Source organism: Haliotis rufescens, unplaced genomic scaffold (genome assembly GCF_023055435.1).
Source record: "Haliotis rufescens isolate VD_foot unplaced genomic scaffold, xgHalRufe1.0.p SCAF_7, whole genome shotgun sequence".
Taxonomy (NCBI): Eukaryota; Metazoa; Mollusca; class Gastropoda; order Lepetellida; family Haliotidae; genus Haliotis; species Haliotis rufescens.
The window spans coordinates 14,913,402-14,936,573 of record NW_025964361.1 but is presented as its reverse complement, the minus strand read 5'-3'; the positions used below and the strand labels follow the sequence as shown (position 1 = coordinate 14,936,573).

General features: G+C 39.5%; 1 long non-coding RNA gene across 1 annotated transcript in view; it reads left to right on the top strand.

Annotated features, from left to right (window-relative positions):
* Nucleotides 1-22,363, top strand: part of LOC124141839 — a 41,474-nt gene extending 19,111 nt beyond the window's left edge. Inside the window, exons 2-3 of the long non-coding RNA XR_007219117.1 lie at nt 13,205-13,269; nt 19,270-22,363. This is a non-coding gene — a long non-coding RNA (uncharacterized LOC124141839). The remainder of the gene's footprint in view (nt 1-13,204; nt 13,270-19,269) is intronic.
* Nucleotides 22,364-23,172: the final 809 nt, after the last annotated feature.

The following is a 23,172-nucleotide window of genomic DNA, read 5'->3' as shown; positions in this document are numbered from 1 at the left end:
TTAGGGCAGGTGTTTCACTGATCATCATGAGGATATCCCAGTATTTAGGGCAGGTGTTTCACTGATCTTCATGAGGATATGCCAGTATTTAGAGCAGGTGTTTCACTGATCTTCATGAGGATATGCCCGTTTCTAGGGCAGGTGTTTCACTAATTTTCATGAGGATATCCCAGTATTTAGGGCAGGTGTTTCGCTGATTTTCATCAGGTTATCCAAGAATTTTTAAACAGGTATTTTACTGATCTTCATGATAATATCCCAGTATTTAGAGCAGGTGATCCAGTGATCTTCATGAGGATATGCCAGTATTGAAGGCAGGTGTTTCACTGATCTTCATGAGGATATGCCAGTATTGAAGGCAGGTGTTTCACTGATCTTCATGGGGATATGGCAGTATTGAAGGCAGGTGTTTTATTGATCTTCATGAGGATATGCCAGCATTTAGGGCAGGTATTTCAATGATCTTCACGAAGTTATTCCGGTATTTGGGGCAGGTGTTTTAATGATCTTCTTAATGATATCCTAGTTCCACTGATCTTCATTAGGATATGCCAATATTTAGGGCAGGTGTTTCGGTGATCTTCATGAGGATATGCCAGTATTTAATGCAGGTGTTTCACTGATCTTCATGAGGATATCCTAGTATTTAGGGCAGGTGTTTCACTGATCTTCATGAGGATATGCCAGTTTTGAAGGCATGTGTTTCACTGATGTTCATGAGGATATGTCAGTATTTAGGGAAGGTGATTTACTGATCTTCATGAGCATATGGCAGTATTGAAGGCAAGTTTTCATTGATCTTCATGAGGATATCCTAGTTTTTAGGGGAGGTTTTTCACTGATCTTCATGAGGATATCCCAGTATTTAGGGCAGGTGTTTCACTGATCTTCACGAAGATATCCCAGTATTTAGGGCTGGTGTTTCGCTGATCTTCATGAGAATATCCCAGTATTGAAGGCAGGTGTTTCACTGATCTTCATGAATATCCGACACAAATATATGGCAGGTAATTCACCGATCTTCATAAGGATAAGCCAGTATTTAGGGCAGGTGTTTCACTGATTTTCATGAGGATATGCCAGTATTTAGGGCAGGTGTTTCACTGATGTTCATGAGGATATGCCAGTATTTAGGGCTGGTGTCTCACAGATCTTAATGAGGATATGCCAGTATTGAAGGTAAGTGTTTCACTGATCTTCATGAGGATATTCCCGTATTTAGGGCATGTGTTTCACTGATCTTCATAAGGATATTCCAGTAATTAGGGCAGATGTTTCACTGACTTTTGTAAAAATATCCCAGTATTTAGGGCAGGTGTTTCACAGATCTTCATGAGGATATGCCAGTATTTAGGGCTGGTGTCTCACTGATCTTAATGATGATATGCCAGTATTGAAGGCAGGTGTTTCACTGATCTTCATGAGGATATCCCTGTATTTAGGGCAGGTATTTCACTGATCTTCATGAGGATATGCCAGTTTTTAGGGCAGGTGTTTCACGGATCCTCATTAGGTTATCCCAGTACTTAGAACAGGTGTTTCACTGATCTTCATGAAGAAATCCTAGCATCTAGGGCAGGTGTTTCACTGATCTTCATAAGGATATTCCAGTATTTAGGGCAGATGTTTCACTGATCTTCATAAGGATATCCTAGTATTTAGGGCTGGTGTGTCACTGATCTTCATGAGGATATCCCAGTATTTAGGGCAGGTGTTTCACTGATCTTCACGAAGATATCCCAGTATTTAGGGCTGGTGTTTCGCTGATCTTCATGAGAATATCCCAGTATTGAAGGCAGGGGTTTCACTGATCTTCATGAATATCCGACACAAATATATGGCAGGTAATTCACCGATCTTCATAAGGATAAGCCAGTATTTAGGGCAGGTGTTTCACTGATTTTCATGAGGATATGCCAGTATTTAGGGCAGGTGTTTCACTGATGTTCATGAGGATATGCCAGTATTTAGGGCTGGTGTCTCACAGATCTTAATGAGGATATGCCAGTATTGAAGGTAAGTGTTTCACTGATCTTCATGAGGATATTCCCGTATTTAGGGCATGTGTTTCACTGATCTTCATAAGGATTTTCCAGTATTTAGGGCAGATGTTTCACTGACTTTTGTAAAAATATCCCAGTATTTAGGGCAGGTGTTTCACTGATCTTCATGAGGATATGCCAGTATTTAGGGCTGGTGTCTCACTGATCTTAATGATGATATGCCAGTATTGAAGGCAGGTGTTTCACTGATCTTCATGAGGATATCCCTGTATTTAGGGCAGGTATTTCACTGATCTTCATGAGGATATGCCAGTTTTTAGGGCAGGTGTTTCACGGATCCTCATTAGGTTATCCCAGTACTTAGAACAGGTGTTTCACTGATCTTCATGAAGAAATCCTAGCATCTAGGGCAGGTGTTTCACTGATCTTCATAAGGATATTCCAGTATTTAGGGCAGATGTTTCACTGATCTTCATAAGGATATCCTAGTATTTAGGGCTGGTGTGTCACTGATCTTCATGAGGATATCCCAGTATTAGGGCAGGTGTTCCACTGATCTTCATGAGGATATTCAAGTATTTAGGGCAGGTGTTTCACTGATCTTAATAAGGATATCCAAGTATTGAAGGCAGGTGTTTCACTGATCTTCATAAAGATATGCCAGTATTGAAGGTAGGTGTTTCACTGGTCTTCATGAGCATATCCCCGTATTTAGGGCAGGTATTTCACTGAACTTCGTGAGGATATGCCAGTTTTTAGCGCAGGTGTTTCACGGATCTTCATGGGGTTATCCCAGAATTTAGGGCAGGTGTTTCACTGATCTTCATGGGATTATCCCAGTATTTAGGGTTGGTGTTTCACTGATCTTCATGATGATATGCCAGAATTGAGGGCAGGTGTTTCACTGATCTTCATAAAGATATTCCAGTATTGAAGGCAGGTGTTTCAATGATATTCATGGGGTTATTCCGGTCTTTAGAACAGGTGTTTCACTGATCTTCATGGGATATAACAGTATTAAAAACATGTGTTTCACTGATCTTAATGAGGATATGCCAGTATTGAAGGCAGGTGTTTCACTGATCTTCATGAGGATATCCCAGTATTGAAGGCAGGTATTTTACTGATCTTCATGAGGATAAGCCAGTTTTTTAGTGCCGGTGTTTCAATGATCTTCATGGTGATATCTCAGTATTTATAACAGGTGTTTCACTGATCTTCATGAGGATATATCAGTATTCAGGACAGGTGTTTCACTAATCTTCATGAGCATATCCTAGATTTTAGGGCAGGTGTTCCACTGATCTTCATAAGGATATGCCAGTATTTAGGGCAGGTGTTTCACTGATCTTAATAAGGATATCCAAGTATTGAAGGCAGGTGTTTCTATATGAGAATATGTAAGTATTTAAGACAGGTGTTTCACTGATCTTCATGAGGATATCCAAATATTTAGGGCAGGTGTTCCACTGTTCTTCATGAGGATATTCAAGTATTTAGGGCAGGTGTTTCACTGATCTTAATAAGGATATCCAAGTATTGAAGGCAGGTGTGTCACTGATCTTTATAAGGATATTCCAGTATTGAAGGCAGGTGTGTCACGGATCTTTATAAGGATATTCCAGTATTGAAGGCAGGTGTGTCACTGATCTTTATAAGGATATTCCAGTATTTAGGGCAGGTGTTTCACTGATCTTCATAAAGATATGCCAGTATTGAAGGCGGGTGTTCCACTGATCTTCATGAGCATATCCCCGTATTTAGGGCAGGTAATTCACTGTTCTTCATGAGGATATGCAAGTTTTTAGCGCAGGTGTTTCACGGATCTTCATGAGGTTATCCCAGTATTTAGGGCTGGTGTTTCACTGATCTTCACGAGGACATGGAAGTATTGAACGCAGATGTTTCACTGATCTTCATGAAGATATCTCATTTTAGGGCAGGTGTTTCATTGATCTTCATGAAGATATCTCATTATTTAGGGCAGGTGTTTCATTGATCTTCATGAAGATATTCCAGTATTTATGGCATGTGTTTCACTGACGTTTATAAGGATATTCCAGTATTTAGGGCTGGTGTTTAACTGATCTTCATGAGGATATGCCAGATTTGAGGGCAGGTGTTTCACTGATCTTTATAAGGATATTCCAGCTTTGGGGGCAGGTGTTTCACTGATCTTTATAAGGATATTCCAGCTTTGGGGGCAGGTGTTTCACTGATCTTCATAAAGATATTCCAGTATTGAAGGCAGGTGTTTCAATGATATTCATGGGGTTATTCCGGTCTTTAGAACAGGTGTTTCACTGATCTTCATGAAGATATCTCATTATTTAGGGCATGTGTTTCATTGATCTTCATGAGGATATGCCAGTATTAAGGGCAGGTTTTTCACTGATCTTCATGAGATATGCCAGTATTAAAAACATTTGTTTCACTGATCTTCATGAGGATATGCCAGTATTGAAGGCAAGTCTTTCACTGATCTTCATCAGGTTATCCTAGTATTAAAAACAGGTGTTTTACTGATCTTCTTGAGGATATGCCAGTATTTAGGGCAAGCTTTTCACTGATCTTCTTTAGGATATGCCAGTATTTAGTACAGGTGTTTCACTGATCTTCATAATGATATCATAGTATTTAGGGCAGGTGTTCCACTGATCTTCATGAGGATATCCCAGTATTAAGGGCAGGTGTTTCACTGATCTTCATGATTTTATCCCAGTATTTAGGGCTGATGTTTTCATTTAGTTAAAGGTGTAAAAGACAATCTCAAATACCACAAAGTTTCATTTTTAACGAACTTGGTTAATGAAAGTGGTGTACCGTGTTTGCATTTGTGTTTGTGACTGTGTAAATAGCGTAGGTTTCGTCTACACGATGTCAGCCGACAACCATCAAATGGGTCCAATCCCGTTAGAAATAATTGTTTCCGCACAGCGTTACGTTGTTTTCTCGTTCCCTCTTCTGTTTCACCGATGTGAAGACGAGGTAAAGTGAAATGAGATTAACACTACTTAGCTCATATAGCGACATAGCATGTATATGCACGTGTGTGGGGGGCTGCTTGTATTAGTCCAGACTAATGCCGACTTTATAGTGCTAGCCCGCCGAGACACCATGCCGCAACTAAACATGAATTCACCCTCAGAACCAGTATACAGACTCCGAGCCGACCAGTCCTTGTTTTAGCCCCTTAATGCCGAGCCTCAGGCAGGGTAACCAAACATAGTCTTTGTGAACACTCAAGTTATTTACTTGACATTGCACAAGGACAAAGTCAAAATCGTGTATGGTTTAACAGACGCTCCAGTGCCGTAGTGAAGATTATGACCCGTTCTCCCTTTGCGGGACATTGTGCTGACAAAAGGCACGATACTTGTATTGAATGATCACAGAACAAATAAAAAAAGATTCAAAATAATGTTTAGTTTACACTCTTCTATACGCTGCTTGTCATGAGTGTCGTGTATTTTGCAGTAATGTTGAAAGTCTGTCGATTTACGACGTCTCCATTTTCACGTGTGTTTACCGCAACCTACAAGTTTTGATGTGGTGTGGAGATGACACAGATTATGACCCCTTCCGAGAATGGGAGGTGGGTTTCTAGGAATCTAGAGACCATTGTATCGTTATAACAAATCAGACGCTATTTTTTCAGCGCATGTATTTGAACAGCCGTTCAGGCCTTTCTTCGCTTGACCTGTGCGCGTCAGTCACGATGTAACCCATTTCTTATCAGTATGCCTTTAACTGAGCTGTAGCTTACGTAAATTCAATAAAGAGGACATGACCATGGCGCGCATAAAATCATCTTATTGTTCATATTGAAAACTAACTGGACTGGAAGGAATCATTCTCATAGTGAACATTCACCGATATGTGCATTTCAACAAGTTAGCTTATCATCTTAATGTCAGCAAAGTCAATCTGTCGTATTTGCTCATGAAAATGTCCTTAAGGAAACTTGCCAAATAAATCTTGCTTGTCAAGATCGGTTTTACTTAAGAAAGTTTCAATCTTTTACGTGATAATTTGTTTCAAGCATCAATAGTTTATCTTGCTAAGTCAGTTGAATATGTTTCCGGAGAATATCCCTTGTGGGGATATGGTGTATATGACATTGGTAAGAAGTAAGATAATTGTTTATGTCAGCAGTTTTACAAATATAGCACGGATCAGTTTGATGTGTAAGTTTGCGCTCAACGTCATGTGTCAAGTGAGATCCATCTTGATAACCCAGAAAACCGTAAATCATTCAATGTACATTCATCGTTTCTAACATTAGTTTTCGAGGTCAGGCATCGTGTTTAAACTTTGATGCTTGAAATTACCATACTCCTAGTACGTTGTATTGAAACCTACTATCCGTATAAGTAGCCTATTACTAGTATGTTTGTCACATATATTACAACATTACATGTTTCCGTCGTCTATTCAGCAATGTCATTTGTTGAAACAGATTTTAGAGTTCATCATGTGCAATCTATTTTGCCTGCCACTTGTGTTTGTTGTCACATTTACTTGCCTTGTGTTTGCATACTAAAAGTAGTTGTTTGCAGGTATACTATTCAAAGTTTGCTAAGGATTACCACCTTTAAGGTAATGTCCTGAGTCTCCTTGCACCACCCAGAAATAAAGCCTGCTCCTCCCACATGTTTAGTGTAATAAAATATAGGTTTGACGTTAAAGCACGAGGACGCTTGCGGCTTTGACTTTTCAGCAGTTCGGGTCAACATGTTGTTACACTTCTCATAGGGTACGAAGAGTAAACTATATTCAAACTGTATTAGAAATTTAAGACACTTAACGTGTGTGACAATAGAGATGCGATTGTAGTCAAGTCTGTGAAAAGCGACGCCGCAAATTGAAAACTGACTGCTAGCAGACGCGCTATTCATAAACTCAGAAGCATTATCAATATAGTCAACTACTAAACATTTGTCTGGCCCAGGACATTAAAACTGCCGGCAACTGAGTTGCAAGAAGTTTCTTAAACGTTTCTCTCTAGTTGTAAGCACTGCACGTGTACGCAGCAGAGGTAATTCAATATTATGATAATATCGTTTTTCATCGTTTCAACATCAGTAAACGCGCTATCGTTGTCACTGGATTACAATTGTGTGGTCCATACTTTGCTATTACTGCATTGTCTGGGCCAGAATCCATTGTTTACAGGCCGCCATCGTATAGTATTGCTTTATTGCGGCGTTAGGCAACAAACACAAACGTTTTCATGCAAATTGTGTGAGGAGCCCAGTCAGCAAACCACTTCATATATAAATCTACACCATCGGTTTTCTGTTTGAATTGGTCAGTATTAGTTTGTGGAATCTAGTCAGCATGCGTGCATCACTAAAGTATTAGATTATGTCCTTTTCCTCCCTATTTCTCCGAGAATTCTTAAGGGATATTTATCTGAAAAAACAACATAGCTGTAAGCAGACCTGTAACGATTAATATTGCACTTTGACTCAGCAGTTCATGATCAAGAATGCGGATCTCCACATTACAGACAAGACTGTCGTGGGGTACTTTTTAGGCTGTAGGCGATGTCAGACGCTACGCTGTTGTAGTGCATTGTGTTCAATATTTCTGGCATTTAAGACGATACATATCTCCCTGAGGTAAGTACTAAAAAACATCTTATATAACATTCTACTAAACTATTTTGTCCTATATGACAATCCATCCGGCTGCATTGTGTTCTGGATTTCGCCCAAGTGGAGAGGACAACGTGCTTTTAGCAAGTGTGTTGGAATGTGTGTTAAGCGGTACTTGTGTCGCTCAGGTATTGACATTGGTCATGCAGGAGATAGGCGGACATAGCAATGGAATATCGATAGATGGACATCATTTGCTAACGTTAAGGAAATATCCACTGATGATGGTAATGGTCACGGTATGGCAACGTTTACCCTACAATTTCAGGGAAAGGGTTCTACACAAGGTCTACGTCTGTTTCATGTTGGATTATTCAGTGGTCCATGATCATGATCGTTTGAATTAGGTTGGTCAGTGGAAGCACTTAATCGATGAATCATGTATCTCTGATATCCATGTCAGTGTTTGATGTGTCTATCATATTTATGAGACAATAACGAATGTAATTTAGGAAACTTTTGTATTCAAACTGTCACAATATCTAGAATTAGCCTTGGGGAATCAGCTCGGGATCGGGCACCACATTAGAAAGAAACCAAACAAAGTGTCTGTGGTCATTTCCTCCACTGGGGTTTTCTTAACAGTGAAGTACCCCCAGGATTAGCTAGTATTATAATCTCCAGACACCTTGAATAGTTAGTATACGCATTTACTGCTAGACCGAGTGTACAATTATCCGCTTAATAAGATAATTTGCATTCGTGTGCCGAGAAGAATGATTAAACTACTTTCTTAAGAATTATGACCAAGTGATATCCACAGAAGTTAAATAATAATTGATTATTAGTCCGAAACTACTGAATAATATAAGTTCGGCGCATCAGCAAACGTGTGCCAAACGGTTATTGTAACAGTCTGAGCCAGGTAAAGCAAGTTAATACTGACCATGCTCCAAGGGTATAAGTTTCTAGATTACTGCGATCTTCAACATGTGTGACTGACTGAATACAGCAATTTACGTCTACCTACATTTAACGCAATAAAGACTATTACCACCCTTAACTTTTATATAAATATTGAAGCGAAAATGACCAATGTCATTGCACTATGACAATACTGACTGTGCTGGTTATACATAAGATAATCAGTTAGTTGCAATAACCATGAACCCTTGGTTGACAAAGAGAAAGAGATGCAACGAAGCAAATGACAAAGGTCACATGTAAGGAAGTGGGACCTGTCCAAAGATCCGATGCTAAACATCACGATTACTCTGTGTTATCTTAGTTTACTCTCGCTTCTTTCATTTGCTTTTCTTGTTATACTGCTCCAACCTTGGCGGTAGTGACCGCATTTACGTTGCTTTATCATGTAATGCGTAGGGTAGGATATGGTCAAGGTCATGGTTTATCTGTCATACAGACAATGAAACAAATATATCCATGCAAGTCTATAATAGTGGGCAAGTCGACTAGAGCACTGCAGTAATGAAGAGATGTTTATTAGGATAATTTAATAACCTTTTTCTGTAAGATATGTTCATTTCAGAGACTAGATGTTTAGGTCAAAGTGTAAAAACGATATCCCTTGGGGGTCATTTACGGTTTAACATATATTGACAAAGAAAAACAGATAAGATAGATACGTGTCACAGTGTTTAACTAGCGATTACGCTAGAGGAACGCCTCACCAACAGAGGAACCGACTCGTTATTGTCCACGTGAGAGTGGAAAAAATAATGTACAGAGAGACCGAATTCATTAAGCCGCATTGACAAAGATAAACCAACCTGGATTTAAAGGATATGTTAACACTGAGCAATACACCAAGCAAAAGAATTAAGGTTTTAAGTAAACAGTTACAAGTTAAACACACTCAATGTGAGATACGTTTTACAGGCAAATATACACAAGTTAGCATCACCGATAAAAACTAGTCAGTATTGACATGCAACTGACCCGATCTAAATTCACAGAGGGTGTTAAGTCTACACAAGTAAAAGTTGCAAAAAAGCAAGTCAAACTAGGTTAAACCCTCTGTTACATAACCAGCTTCTGTCTGGACACCAGGTCCTGGCTTTGAACCTGCGGCGTCGCACCGACGGCGGGCGTAAGAACAAGTTCGAGAATGTTCTCTCAGAGGAAAGGCCAAGGTGGTTATTCATCAGTTACCGTCTAAGAGGTAGCTGAAAACCCTAGGGAAAGTTAACACTTACGGTACATAAGCAATAAGAATACAAGGGGCGGTCCCTCAATCTGGACCTCGAAACACTACGTACCACTTACACTGATTACCAACAAACATGACGTCGCCCTTGTCTGTCAGCGATCGAGTTACGTCATGCCATGTTTTTTTTATCATGAGGTACCGAAAATGAATGTATAGAAAACAAGTTTCAGTTGGAACTATATTGCTTGTTTACCCCGTCCCATTGAATAATCACTAGCTTTGACGTAAAAATTTTATGTTCCGTTTTGGGGAATACATCAATGATTGCGATTAAGAATGACATAACATGACAGATGAAATTCCCCACATACATTGTCTGTTCCTCATTCAGCTAAAAAAAGAAGACACTCGCGTGATGACTTCTACATATCAACGTGGCATTTCTAGAAAGTATTCTTCATGGGAAGTACATATCGAATGACCATCTATACTTTCTTGAACTGCAAGTTGGCTTCACATATGCCTACAGCGCGCCAAGGACATGTCCTAATGTTGCTTCGTGGGTGTCTATAATATGCCAACAGCTCCACTCTGCCATGACCTACTTTCTGTCACCCTGTTTACTAATGATGTTACACATATAATGCACGCCCCAGGACATTGAAACTATCGTCAGCAATTGAGTTAACTTGACCCTTACTCACTGCGGGTGATACTGCTAGGAGAGAATGGCTGTTATCTTCAGCTAGCCCCTTTAGGATCAATGCACTTGTCACGCACACCTTGTCTGGGCGCCATTGTTTTCAAAATATATTTAGAACTCACAATCGTGACATGACGCTTGGAGGAGGGCCGTAGTTATGAACGTGACGTTGTGACCACGTTGATATACGTTCGTGATGTAGTTTGAACAGTGAGCCTTCAACACTGTGATGATTTACAGTATTGAGCACTGTACGAAATACGCAGCATTCCGTCCCTGTAAGAATCAGACACCTGGATGACACCACTCAATGACGAGTTTCGAACAGATTTGTTTGTCAATTTCTAAAATAACTGAAATATTCAGCCGTTTTGTGAATTGCCAAAGGGAAAATTTTAATCTTTTTACACATTAAATGGTTTTACACATTGACTGTAACCAACGTTAATCGGAGTCGGGAAGGCATATCAACAATGACTGACTTAAGATAGCGAAATGCTTCGCATGGATGTATATAACGAAAATTCCAGATACATGTACAAATGGCCTTTTCGTCGCTAGGAATATCAACAAGGGGGCTTAAATGAGGATCGGGTGTCTTGCAATACATATTCATTAAGACTTATCCTCGGCTTTCAGGTCGTGATCCACAGTGATGTTTGCGTACTTCCAGGAGCATGATACACACGTGTGTTTTTTAAAGTGAGCAGCCCACAAGCTATCTGATAAAAAACACTTTTATAACCATAAATACCGCTTACGCAAATGCCACGGCTTACTGAATATCAACATGTACACGCCGTGAGTATGATGCAGACAGAAAGGACACAAAAAGAGGTTGCCGGGTATGTTAATGTTCATCGAAACAGAATATTATCTCTCTGGAGACGTTATCTAGAGCCAAGCAACATTCAGGGCTTGCCAAGGACCGGTCGTCACGTCAAATCACCAAGACAACCGTATTCGGTTGGTTCGTAAGGATTGAAATTGAAAATATAAGAAATATAATGAATCAATGAATGAATTTCTTTATTTCCTCCAGAAATAACATCCGAAGATTTACAAAATCCAATTTGATCTGTTGTATCGGAATAGTCTTCACTTGTGTACATAGTAAATGAAGAATATATATAGCAATTAATATCATTGTGTCTCATATGCTAGTGCTAGTTTTGATATTATAAGCATTGACTGAGGCTTAGTGTGCACATATAATATGTCTCATAGGAGAGAAGCATGAGTTTGTACATAGTCTTCCGAGGAGTAGTAGTCTGCATTTGTATATGTATCCTGTCAGCGTCCACATCCCAAGATTTGCTTTGGTTGAATCTGTAGATGATTTTTGGTCGAGAACTTGGATGACTCTGGCGAAGTGCCGTTGAACATTCACTATCTGAATCGTATCTTTACCACGTATGCCGCTTAGCAGCTCACACGCATAGAAGCTGCTTGTCTTTGGTATTAACATTCAAATAAATGATATTTCCATCAGCGACGTTCTACCGGTGGGTAATCTAAATATATCTGTGGAAAATGTATATTTTCGAAAATATCACATACAGTTTTTACGATCCATCACATGTTTGCAATTGTGCTTGCTAATAATTTTATGTGTGGGTGTTGCTGATATCTGGATATGTTCTCTGGCAATATATACCAATCGGTCATCGTCCACAAGATGACTTGTGAAATATTCCGTTTTAGTTCACTATTAGTTTGCGTATTTGTTGGCCATGTGACTGCAGAGTTATAGCGATTTTCTATACTTTAGTCGTCCCTGAGCCTTGCCCTTTCCTAATTATTTTGATTAAAAATCTCACTATTATCGTGTCGTTATTTAATGTTAGATCAAGTACCCACTGTAATCTGCGAATTCGGATAGAACGGTAGAATTCATCACTTCCACTGCGAGGCTCGGGCACCGCATCAAACTCAGGCCTGTGACCTAACATGCGTGGACTGACCAATGAAATCTGAGAAATAGAAATACCGATAAACACGGTTGCTCGATTAACAATGTCAGTTAGGAAAAGGGTGGAGCTTGATATCATTGTTCTCTCGCAGTAAATTCCAATGTCAAATAACAAACCAGTCCGGGCGAAAAACCGATGGTAAAGCTGCGTCCAAAAATGTCGCTTTTTCGTATTTCCTGCTTTAACCCCAACATATGCACGTAATAAATGGTGAAATCAGAAAATAAATACACAAGATCAATGGACTATCAACAACTACAATCATAAAGGCAATCCAATGTGGAAGAGCAATAAATAATAGGCCTATAGACAAGTCAGTTCAATCACGAATGTCCAGAATGTGTCACAGTCGAATGTCTTGAGTGAAGCACTTGATCTGTCCTGTAATCCAGGGAACAGTGTTTAAAGCAGGCAGTTATGCCATCGTCTCGCCCTTCTTAAGGCAATGACAGCCTTCTAGAAACACCAACTGCGGAAGTCAGTTCCAAAACTAGGTCGAGGAGAAGGTGATCAAGATGTGAAGAGCTTGGTCGAAGTTTGGGCTATAAACACCTCAAGGGGGTCGTTCAAACTTACAATATACAACGTATAGTATACACAGATACAGGTAGTAAGCAGTCGAAGTCACTCCACAAGTGACAAGCTCAGTAACAAGTATCAATGTTAAAAAATATACTGTATGTTTTGGTCGCGACAAAACTGGTTATTCGAGTCTGGTTATTCTTCTGTATTTGCGTGTTTATTTTTTGTTTCAGGAACCTGTTAAAACTACTACTGCATCCCATGTTTGAGGGCATAATCAACGCTAATGACTCTTTTGGTTAGTATCTGTTTTAACTGATTCTCATTTATCTTGCTGATTATATTCACTATTCGCAAATAATCAATTATTTTTTATTAAGAGTTATTGAAACGGTGGCGTTTCTTAGATTTTGGATAGATTAGTTTAGCATGCAAAATACGCCTAAATATGTTAAAACTTTATAAAATTCTTACATTGTTTATTTGAACGATTGTAACTCATTCGGAATCTTAAATGGAAGTTAAATGGGCACTAATCTCTCGCTGCCGGCTGTCTGACACTGCCCGCTGTCTGACACTGCCCGATGAGGCCCACTCACTGCAGTGAGTCGACTTGCTCACTGACGCTACCTGACTGAGCGTGACAAGAGACTCGGCTACTATCAGAAGCGACACCGTAAGTCTTTGAGACAATATCTATACGCATTTCTGAACACTGATCGGTTACCCGTGATCTATGAAGAGTTACATATTACAAAGGGCTTATGTTAATTAATTTATTAAACCTATACAAACAGACAAAAAGAACGGTCGAAGCTCATCGGATGTCGTTATTATTGAGATGGAAGACAACGTGTTTATCGTCGTCGAAATGAACGTTTTGCCCAACATTGTGTACGTAAATTCGACAATTTCGGTTGTGGTAGTGTCATGGTGTGGGGGGCCATATCCTAAACCGCGAGATCTGACTTGGTTGTGGTTCAAGGAAATTTGACAACAAATCGCTACACGAATCAAATTCTTCAACCTCACCTTCTTCCAATCATTGACCGCCAGAGGGAGCTGTTTCAACAGGACAACGCTCCCCCGCATACAGTTGATGTCACGGTAGGCTATCTTCATAATGCCATTATCAACGACTTGCCCTGGCCGTCGAGATCTTCAGATCAATTGAACACCCCTGGGTTGAACTCGATCGACGTGTACGTCAGCGTCAGAATACGCCATAGACACTCCCACAACTGACCAATGCGTTACAAGAGGAATTGCGCAGAATTCCGCAGGACAGAATTTGTACACTTATCCAGTCGGTGCCGAGAAGAAGCAGGGCCGTGATTGCTGGTCGGTCACACGAGATCTAGATACTGAGTTCAGCGCCACCTTGTGGCCTTATGTGACGTGATAATGGACAGTTTTCAATGCCTATGTACAAAGACAACATGTGACTATCGAACTAAAAATGTCATATTTGTATCTATGATATTGAATTAGATATATCGACTTTATTAGGTACATTAAATTTCCTCAAAGCTACCTGTGCGTTTCATTTTCTTTGAGAGTATGTTGGTTTATCAAGAAAGCTATCATTGCCAATACGCCCGTTGCAAATGAACATACTGAGGTTTTTGCTTATATCCAGCAACTTGTAACCATAATAATTTATAATTATTCTTTCTGTGTCTTGTATACATATGTGTGGCACTTTTAACTCATCTAATGCGCTTACTAAATGACGTATTTTCTTTTCGTTATCCTAGTCTAACTCTGTTTATAAAAGATACAGAACTCTCTCAGTTTGCTTGTCCTAGCGGTGAAGTCGCTCATGAAATATATCATTTCAGAATTACTCAACATTTCAAATATTAATTATTCTAGTTCTGGAAACATTTCATCTGATGCGTATTTAGATCTTTTTGGTGGTAAGTATACGACACCAATCGCTACGCCGTGGTCCAAATAAATAGTAATTGGATAGGTTGAACCACGTGACATATTCATTTACATCTCCAAGAGGTGTTACATAACTACTGAAAAACCTGTCCATTCATTTAGCAATTATTCAGACCTTCAGAAAGGCTTAAACATATTATTGTTGATATATTGACGAGTGGATTGTTTTTCCCAAAATTGTTCCTCTTTGTCATGTTGTTTTGTAATTCCTGATTCATGCTGTTATGATGCTTAGGGTGTAAGTTAGAATATATGTAGCTCTGAAGTAAAGTGTTCACAAATTCGATAATTCGTATGATAGCAATTACATGACACCTTGTTGGAGGAAATGCACTGGACATTATAGATTAAAACAATCTTAAACAAAAGTCTAACTATGCCAGGATGAGAGTGAGTGAGTGAGTGAGTTTGGTTTAAAGCCGCTTTTAACAGTATTCCAGTCATATCGCAGCGTGTCAACTTAATGTGTGAGGAAAGCCAGAAGTGATGCAGGTCTGAGACGTTTACCACTTCGGTGAAACCCACGAGCACGGGTGTGGTGCTGACAAACCTATAAACATAATGGAGGCGAACCGGGATTCGAACCCACAATCATAGGTTTCTGGCGTGCCCATGGGGCGCAACTCTGCACAGCGAATTGCGGCGCCTAAGACGACTGGGCCACCAGTGCCCCCGCTAGGATCAGAAGCCAAACAATACAGAAATGTTCTTTGACTTTCGTTTTCTTATCGCAATCATATATTTTTTCAGTCACTGGGTGATGAAATTAAACAGGTTTGGATTCTATTATCATAATAAAATAAATGGACAGATATTTAATTTTTCAATGGACAATTTGTAGAAAACTGTGAATATTTAGGTGTTTAATAAATTGTCTCTGTGAAAATATTAGTCATTTTAATCATTGACTATAACATATACACACGATAAAATAAGCAATGCTCAAGTGAAATCTTTAGTTTCAGTTGTGTTACAAGCCAAAATGTTGTAAACGAAAATCACACAATATCATGATCAAGCAATGACTTATCAAAATTTCTTCACCATTACCAATGCAACCCCCAAAGATACCTACATTTACTTATCATTTCCAAGTCGAAACTGTATTTCATTTTGTTGATCAATGTAACGATACGCCATTGCACTATCAATAAAAGGACAAATGCGCTTTTTGTTCGCGCAGCACAGGTCGCGAACTAGTCGAGATTTCTAGGATATCATCCGGGTGCTCACAGAAAAACAACAGCAACAACAACAAAGGCAACACTCAGTCCCGGGGAATTGCTGTAGATCAGTACCCCTTTCATAAGAAACATCATGACAGTTCAGTTAGTGAGTGAAGAGCGTTCTTTCAACATGTACATCGCGACGTCCTGTAAGTATCATCTAGTCCGTTACTTTTTTTGTCTTTTTTTGTTCAATGTCGCACTCAGCATATTCCAGCTATATATTAAGGCGGTCTTTAAATGATCGAATATGGACCAGCCAATCCTGAGATGAACCTGACCACCCGATCAAATCATAATTAGTGTCCTCTTCTACAATAAACATCGGTTGCTGGGGTGTTCGTACCCAGAATACCAAAGGGATTTTAGTCAGTTGACTAGTACACTAGTGTAATTATTGTTGATATATTGAGGAGTTGATTGTTTTTCCAAAAATTGTTCCTCTTTGTCATGTTGTTTTGTAATTCCTGATTCATGCTGTTATGATGCTTAGTGTGTAAGTTAGAATATATGTAGTTCTAAAGTAAAGTGTTCACAAATTTGATAATTCGTATAATAGCAATTACATAACACCTTGTTAGAGGAAATGCACTGGACATTATACATTAAAACAATCACATAGTAAACCTACCTACAATTGTACCTAGCTACTGTGCAGAAGACGCTCGACTAATATTATCACAGTAACATTCACATTACTATGTTAATTTAAACCATCCGATACATATACAAACCGAAAACAAGTGCCTTATTTCAACAGTTCCTCAAAACCAAACATAAGTGACCTTATTCCTCTAATAACAAAATCATTTTTTTTTTTTAAAAGCAGCGTGTATTTCAAGATCATCACAACCTGTCTGAGGCAGGTATTCTATGCCTATTGGAACGTCATGGTCAGTTACAAAATCAACATATTGTGGTCATTGACAAGCGTAAAGTATACAATTTCGACTTCAGATTATATACTAGCGGGAAAAAATCCGAGTGCATCACTGACTACATAAGAAATAATAAATAAACGCCAAAAAAATGAGTTTGCAACAGAACAACATACAAAATGTACTAATGTCAGTTAAACATGAATTCATCATGACAGTGTCAACACATGTCCTCTGTAAACGTCATGTCAATTGTTAGTTCACAAGTCAGTATCGGGTAAGACCACCATGCCAGTAGAAGAGACGCAAGCCTGCCAGCGCCTCATTGACGACACAGTATTTGTGAGGAAGGCTTGTGGATGTCATCAGGACCAAGGCCTTTTGCAGCTGGATCAACGTCACCGGTTGGTTTGGAAGTCGGCAGAAACTACGTTCCATTTCCCCCCATTCATTTAAACCCATTGGATTGGCGACAGATTTGTAGAAACAGCAATCCATGGGAGTACCTATGTTCTGTTGTCCAATAAAGTCTACGACCACACGTACGATGTGAGGGCGTGCGTTGTCCTGAATTAAAGTGACGTGACGTTCATGGGTCTCAAGGAACGTTAGGACGCATAACATCGTCACGGTGCCACACACCTGCCAAAATACCATCGATGACTACACGGATGATTCTGTGATGTGCAGTGATGCCTCCCCACACCATGACTTTCCCTCCACCGAATTCAGAACGTTGAACACACGCGTTAGCGTATCGTCCTTCCTGACGTCGATAAACACAAGATGAAACCTGGACATATCTGTGAAGAGGACTAACATCCAGTTCTGTAATCTGAACCTCAGATGTTGTCTTAACCTTGCCAGGCGTTCAGTTCGATAACGTGGCACCAATACTGGACGTACAACCGGACGTCATAGTCGGATGTTGTGCTCTGGTAATCGATTTCGTCACAATCCTTGTGGTAATCGGACGTTAGCTGGGGATGCTGCGGGCTGTGAAGTTTCAGCCTGATTCCTACTTCGCAGGTGAACAAGACGGATATGGTTATCTTGCCGACTTGACGTTACTCTTGGCCGTCCAGAACGTGGTCGGTTCCTGGTTTTGCCAGTCTGTTGATACCGGCCCTAGAGTGACTATGTGGTGTTACAGCGAACCCACAAACGGCTGACAACAACGTTTTGTTCACTTCGAGTTTCAAGCATTCTAATTGCAAGCAACCGTTCATTTTTAGATAGGCGTGGTATAAGAGGCTTGGCCGTGAGCAAAGCTGTTTTTCACAGTTAAAACACTTCAGTGGTTTACTGACGAATATGTTATTCCTATCTCAGTCTATGCATGTAATCCAGGAACAATTTCAGGTTCATCACGTGTAATCATGACTACGTCACTGTACACGTCATTAACGTGCATGTTTCTGATAAATCCATGGCAATATATTTTAATGTGATTTTGTGTGGTGCACAGTATTTCTTTCCGCTAGTATATCAATGTGACCCTGCATCTGTAATACATTTACCAATGATACAGTCACTGCTTTTGAATAACATGTTTTTCCCCGGGTTATTTAATGTACAGATGGAAAGATTTGTACTGATACATGCATCGCAGATGCAGATATGGCGATCGCGTAGTCCAGAGGCATTTTAACAGTAATCATTTTGAATGTGCCTGAAGTAGGCGAGATTCCGTTGATTGGATAAACGTATACGCCTGTCTCATAACTGAATAACGAAGCTTTGAGGCTATTCATAACGTTAATATTGTCTGACAATTCCCAACTTTTGAATTACTTCGTAAGGGTATATCATCTTTACCATTTCGATCACTGATGGTAATTCATAAGGGGTATTGTTAAAATGCATAAATTCAGTGTTAGAAATTCAGTGTTAGAAAAATATGATCAAATATATGCTCTTCCATTATCGTTCACGCAAGCAAACCATTGCTCTGGTATTAATAAGCATGAGACAAGGTTTCTGTCCGGCCATTGATATGCTTGTATTTCTGTGGAATTGCTAAGCTAAATCACAGACCCAATTATAGATCCGTGGCTAAACGTTCATTAAAAACTCCCTCAATCATAATATTAGATGTCATTATACTCTAGTCTAGTACAGGACTGCTGACTTCAGCGACAGAATGCATTACAGTATATGTACACATTGCCCGCCTAATAAACTCTTGCAAATGCCAAGCTGTATCGTTATGAAACATTTCTTGATGTGTTTTGTCTTTAACAGGTGTTGATACTGCTTGGATGTGTTACAGTCACCAGGCTGGATGAGGAAACCGCATCTATCACCTGTGCATCATCAGCGGGACGTAATGACATCGACAGCTCGACCACTTGCACAAGGCCACAGAGAAGAAACTTAAGAAGAGAGCTGTCGAGATTCAAGAAACATGCCAGGTTCAAGGACGCACTTATTTATAATATACCCCAAAAAATGGATGAATTTAGAAAAGAAATGGAGAGAGACTTTTGGAAAGAACCATTTGCACAACCTTTGACAACAGACATATTTCCAAAAGACATTTGCACGGGATATTGGCACGATGACTATAATGACGTATGTCGTAAAATGGATGTTTTGACCTACAGTAAGTTGCGATATCCGCGACGTATACACGAATACAGATGTTGTCCACCGCCGAAACATCTGAAAGGACATTGCAAGCCCGTGAAAATACCTGTACACGTCCTACAGATCGTCCGCCCTGCACACATATATTGTCGGTGCGTGGTATGGGATTTCTATTTCAAAACTGTGGGATGTTCCTACGAACCTGACAATTCAAGAAGTTTTCGAGATAAGACATAATCTTTCGCAACGGATGTTGAGACGTCTAGCCTAGTTAAGTTGCTGTTAGTGTGTAGCGCTACCTCTATGGTGTGGATGCAGTTGTAGAGACAACACATAACCAGCTAAGTTGAAGCAGGGCAGAACGTGTTTGGCAATGTGTGCTTCTTGTTGTTTCTATGTGACGTTCACCAGGATATGTGTGAGCCTGACTCTGGTAATCTCCCACTCGCTAGTGACACAAACTACCGTCTGAGCCTCACATCTGAAACCTCAGATTGATCAATCACAATCGATATTGTTCAAAGTACAAAGTGGTATATTATCGGTGACTATAACTCTTCCACACTGTCTTCCATGGATTCTATGTCAGTGTTGTCAGGATTCCCAATCAAACTAAACAGAAGTGCATCAACTATATATTCCACTGATGCATGTACGTAAATGTACATCTATATCCTGCGTCTTGATGTGTCTGATTATCTGGAACAATGTAAAATTGACTGGAATCAAATTTAAACAGATAGTTGTCAGAACAGATGTATACTAAACAATGATTATAGGGCTGCTTTTGTAATGGCAATATATTTTAGACCAGTGGATACATAGTTTATTTGCGATGAAACTTCAATACCAAGGTGTTTAAATTTTACCTTGATGTTATTAGAATGGACACTTTGATGACACTTGATAAAGTGCCAGATCCTTCAAAAACAAGATTCAGTGTCGGGTGTAACTTATAATCATCTCCAAAATGACTTTGACGTGAAAAGCTCACGAATGTGTAATGTCTTAAAGTCAATGTGACCGGCCCTGACAGCAGGCTGTGAGACTTGACTTGGGCCTCGTCCAATACAGTGTAGACTGAACTCACGTCCGGGCAATACGCCGACCAAACCATAACCTTGCATTGTTTCGCAATGTAACTCCGTGGCGTGTTCGATGAATGGTCGGGATAAGTCGTGCATACAAACAAAGTCGCCATCTAAAGACACCGGCGTAAGGTTGTAAGGTGTTTTCTTACAGGCATTGTAAAGACCAAACGATCATGGTAGAAACGATTAATAGCACTGTTGGAATGACATGTACCGTATCAGAGAAAAAGGCAAGGACCGGTGTCACTGATCGGGAACGTCAGTGTATAAACATCCATGTATTGGCTAGGTACCACATACAACAGAGCTGCGTGCATCTCCACAACAGAGTCAGACAATTCCACACGATACGCACAAATTTCCTGAACAAATATTAGTGGCCCATGACGTTTGTGTTACTTCTATACAACTATGTATATTGACCATTTCTTCGGGCACATCTACCATGACACCCTTAAGCCATTTTCTAAACTCTTGGCAAAGTGTCCGATGGCCTGGGTATATATAACATAATCAACGGTTCTAACCAATGCTGAGTTGGGTTTGTCGAATCAAATTTAATATTCAGCTACTAAATGAAGTATATTTCTTATTTTGATCATACATGGGTGACATTGAACTGGGCATACATCTGAGTGTTATCCACGACGTTCTTAATTAAGTTCACGTTTGCGTGATGTTGTCATCTGTAGTTATCCACAAAGCTTTAGTGGTGATGTACAAGTGCATTTGTATTTCTACTAGGTTACCTAACTCTTTCTGAAATATAGTGATGATGATAAGTTATGATAATTAGCTACTACAGTTGGTATTTGTTTCTTTAATCCAAAGCGATTCATTCATGTGGTCATTTATCAAAGATCATCTACAGACAAAGATGAACCAAGCCTATTCAAACCAGACATAAATACACATATGATTATATATATATATATATATATATATATATCTATATCTACTTACATATGCACGCCTACATCAGTAGGTTCTCTCATCAGTGTGTAGCTGCTCACGTGTACTGTCACCTGGGTAATCACGCTCATGTGGCGCCCAACACATAAGTACATTCAAGCATCACGTCATCAGAATATTTACCCACCAAACCCAAACCAAATATGTACACATTCACTTTCCTGATGCCAGGCGTCGGTGAGTGTGGTTTTACTTCTTCAAATATTCCAGCCATATCATAAACAGGGTCACCAGTAAGTATTTTGCGAACTGAATCCGGGTATTCGGCCGGACGAATCACTGGCTACCATCCTGCCCCTGAAGGTCTATTCAGCAAGTTGTACGTAGACACACATAGCTCAATGACATCCCATTGTATACATCGCTTCAAAGCTGTATAAAGTATACATTCATGTTTTCAAGCATAGAACATTCAGGTGTTGCAATAGAACTTACGTTTTCGTAAGGGATTAGTTCATATCACATGTTTTCATTTTCACTGTACAATACATGTATTTCGCTTGATTACATTCCGTTAATTTCATTGTATGACGTTTCAATTGTAGATGTGGTTTCCTAATTACTGGTCAATGTTTTCAGTCTTACCTACCTACAGATGCATGACGTCAGGGAGGAGGCGAAATAATTTGCCAAATAGCTGTCTCATTTCTTGCATTTTGTATCAATAAAATATGTTTAAGCTATAACGCCCGTTATGTATACATTTAAGAAGTGACTTTCAATTGGCGAGGACATCCATTGATGTTTTGGCCCTGACTGTGTATACGAAGAATCATACTCCATTGAACTCACACAAAGTGAATGTCATTTCTTATAATTGTCGATGTCACTATTGTATATCTCGAAGATTGGATTACACAATTTCATCAAGTGCGCGTGACTTTATGTTTACACCGAGAGTCAAACAACAATCAGCTGTATTGGGGAATAAAATAGTTCCTCATTTTGACAGATGATTAGAGCGTATGTATGCTGTTCAAGAACACCTTTTGTAGTTAGAACAATTTTTTTTAAATATCATCATTAGTCGATAAAGGTCTGTTAACAACCTCGGTAAGTCAGTCACAAAGACAGTTCGTCGTAATACATTTCGTGTAATCTTCACATTAAAAAATCACATTGATATAACCAACCAGATGCAACAATTTATATTGGACCTCAAACAATAATTAATAGATGGGTTTGGAGTAGCAGAACTACACATGCACCTCTAATTACTTGGCGTAAGCGTTTGCTGCCAATAACAGCCAGTAGTCATTTTGATAAGTGTCTCACATATGTGTCGGATGACGGGTACAATTATCACAATTCCAAAATGCCCCTACTCATAGCAGACTGTCGCCGCTGCTCTTTATGCCAGGGCACACTACGCATTACGATACATATTCTTATTTCTGTTGGTATGAAGTTTCGTAAAGCTAGAAGCGTTTGAATGAACATGTTGTTTACCACACTCCGTATATATAATCCCTTGAATGAAGTTGATCAAAGTCCA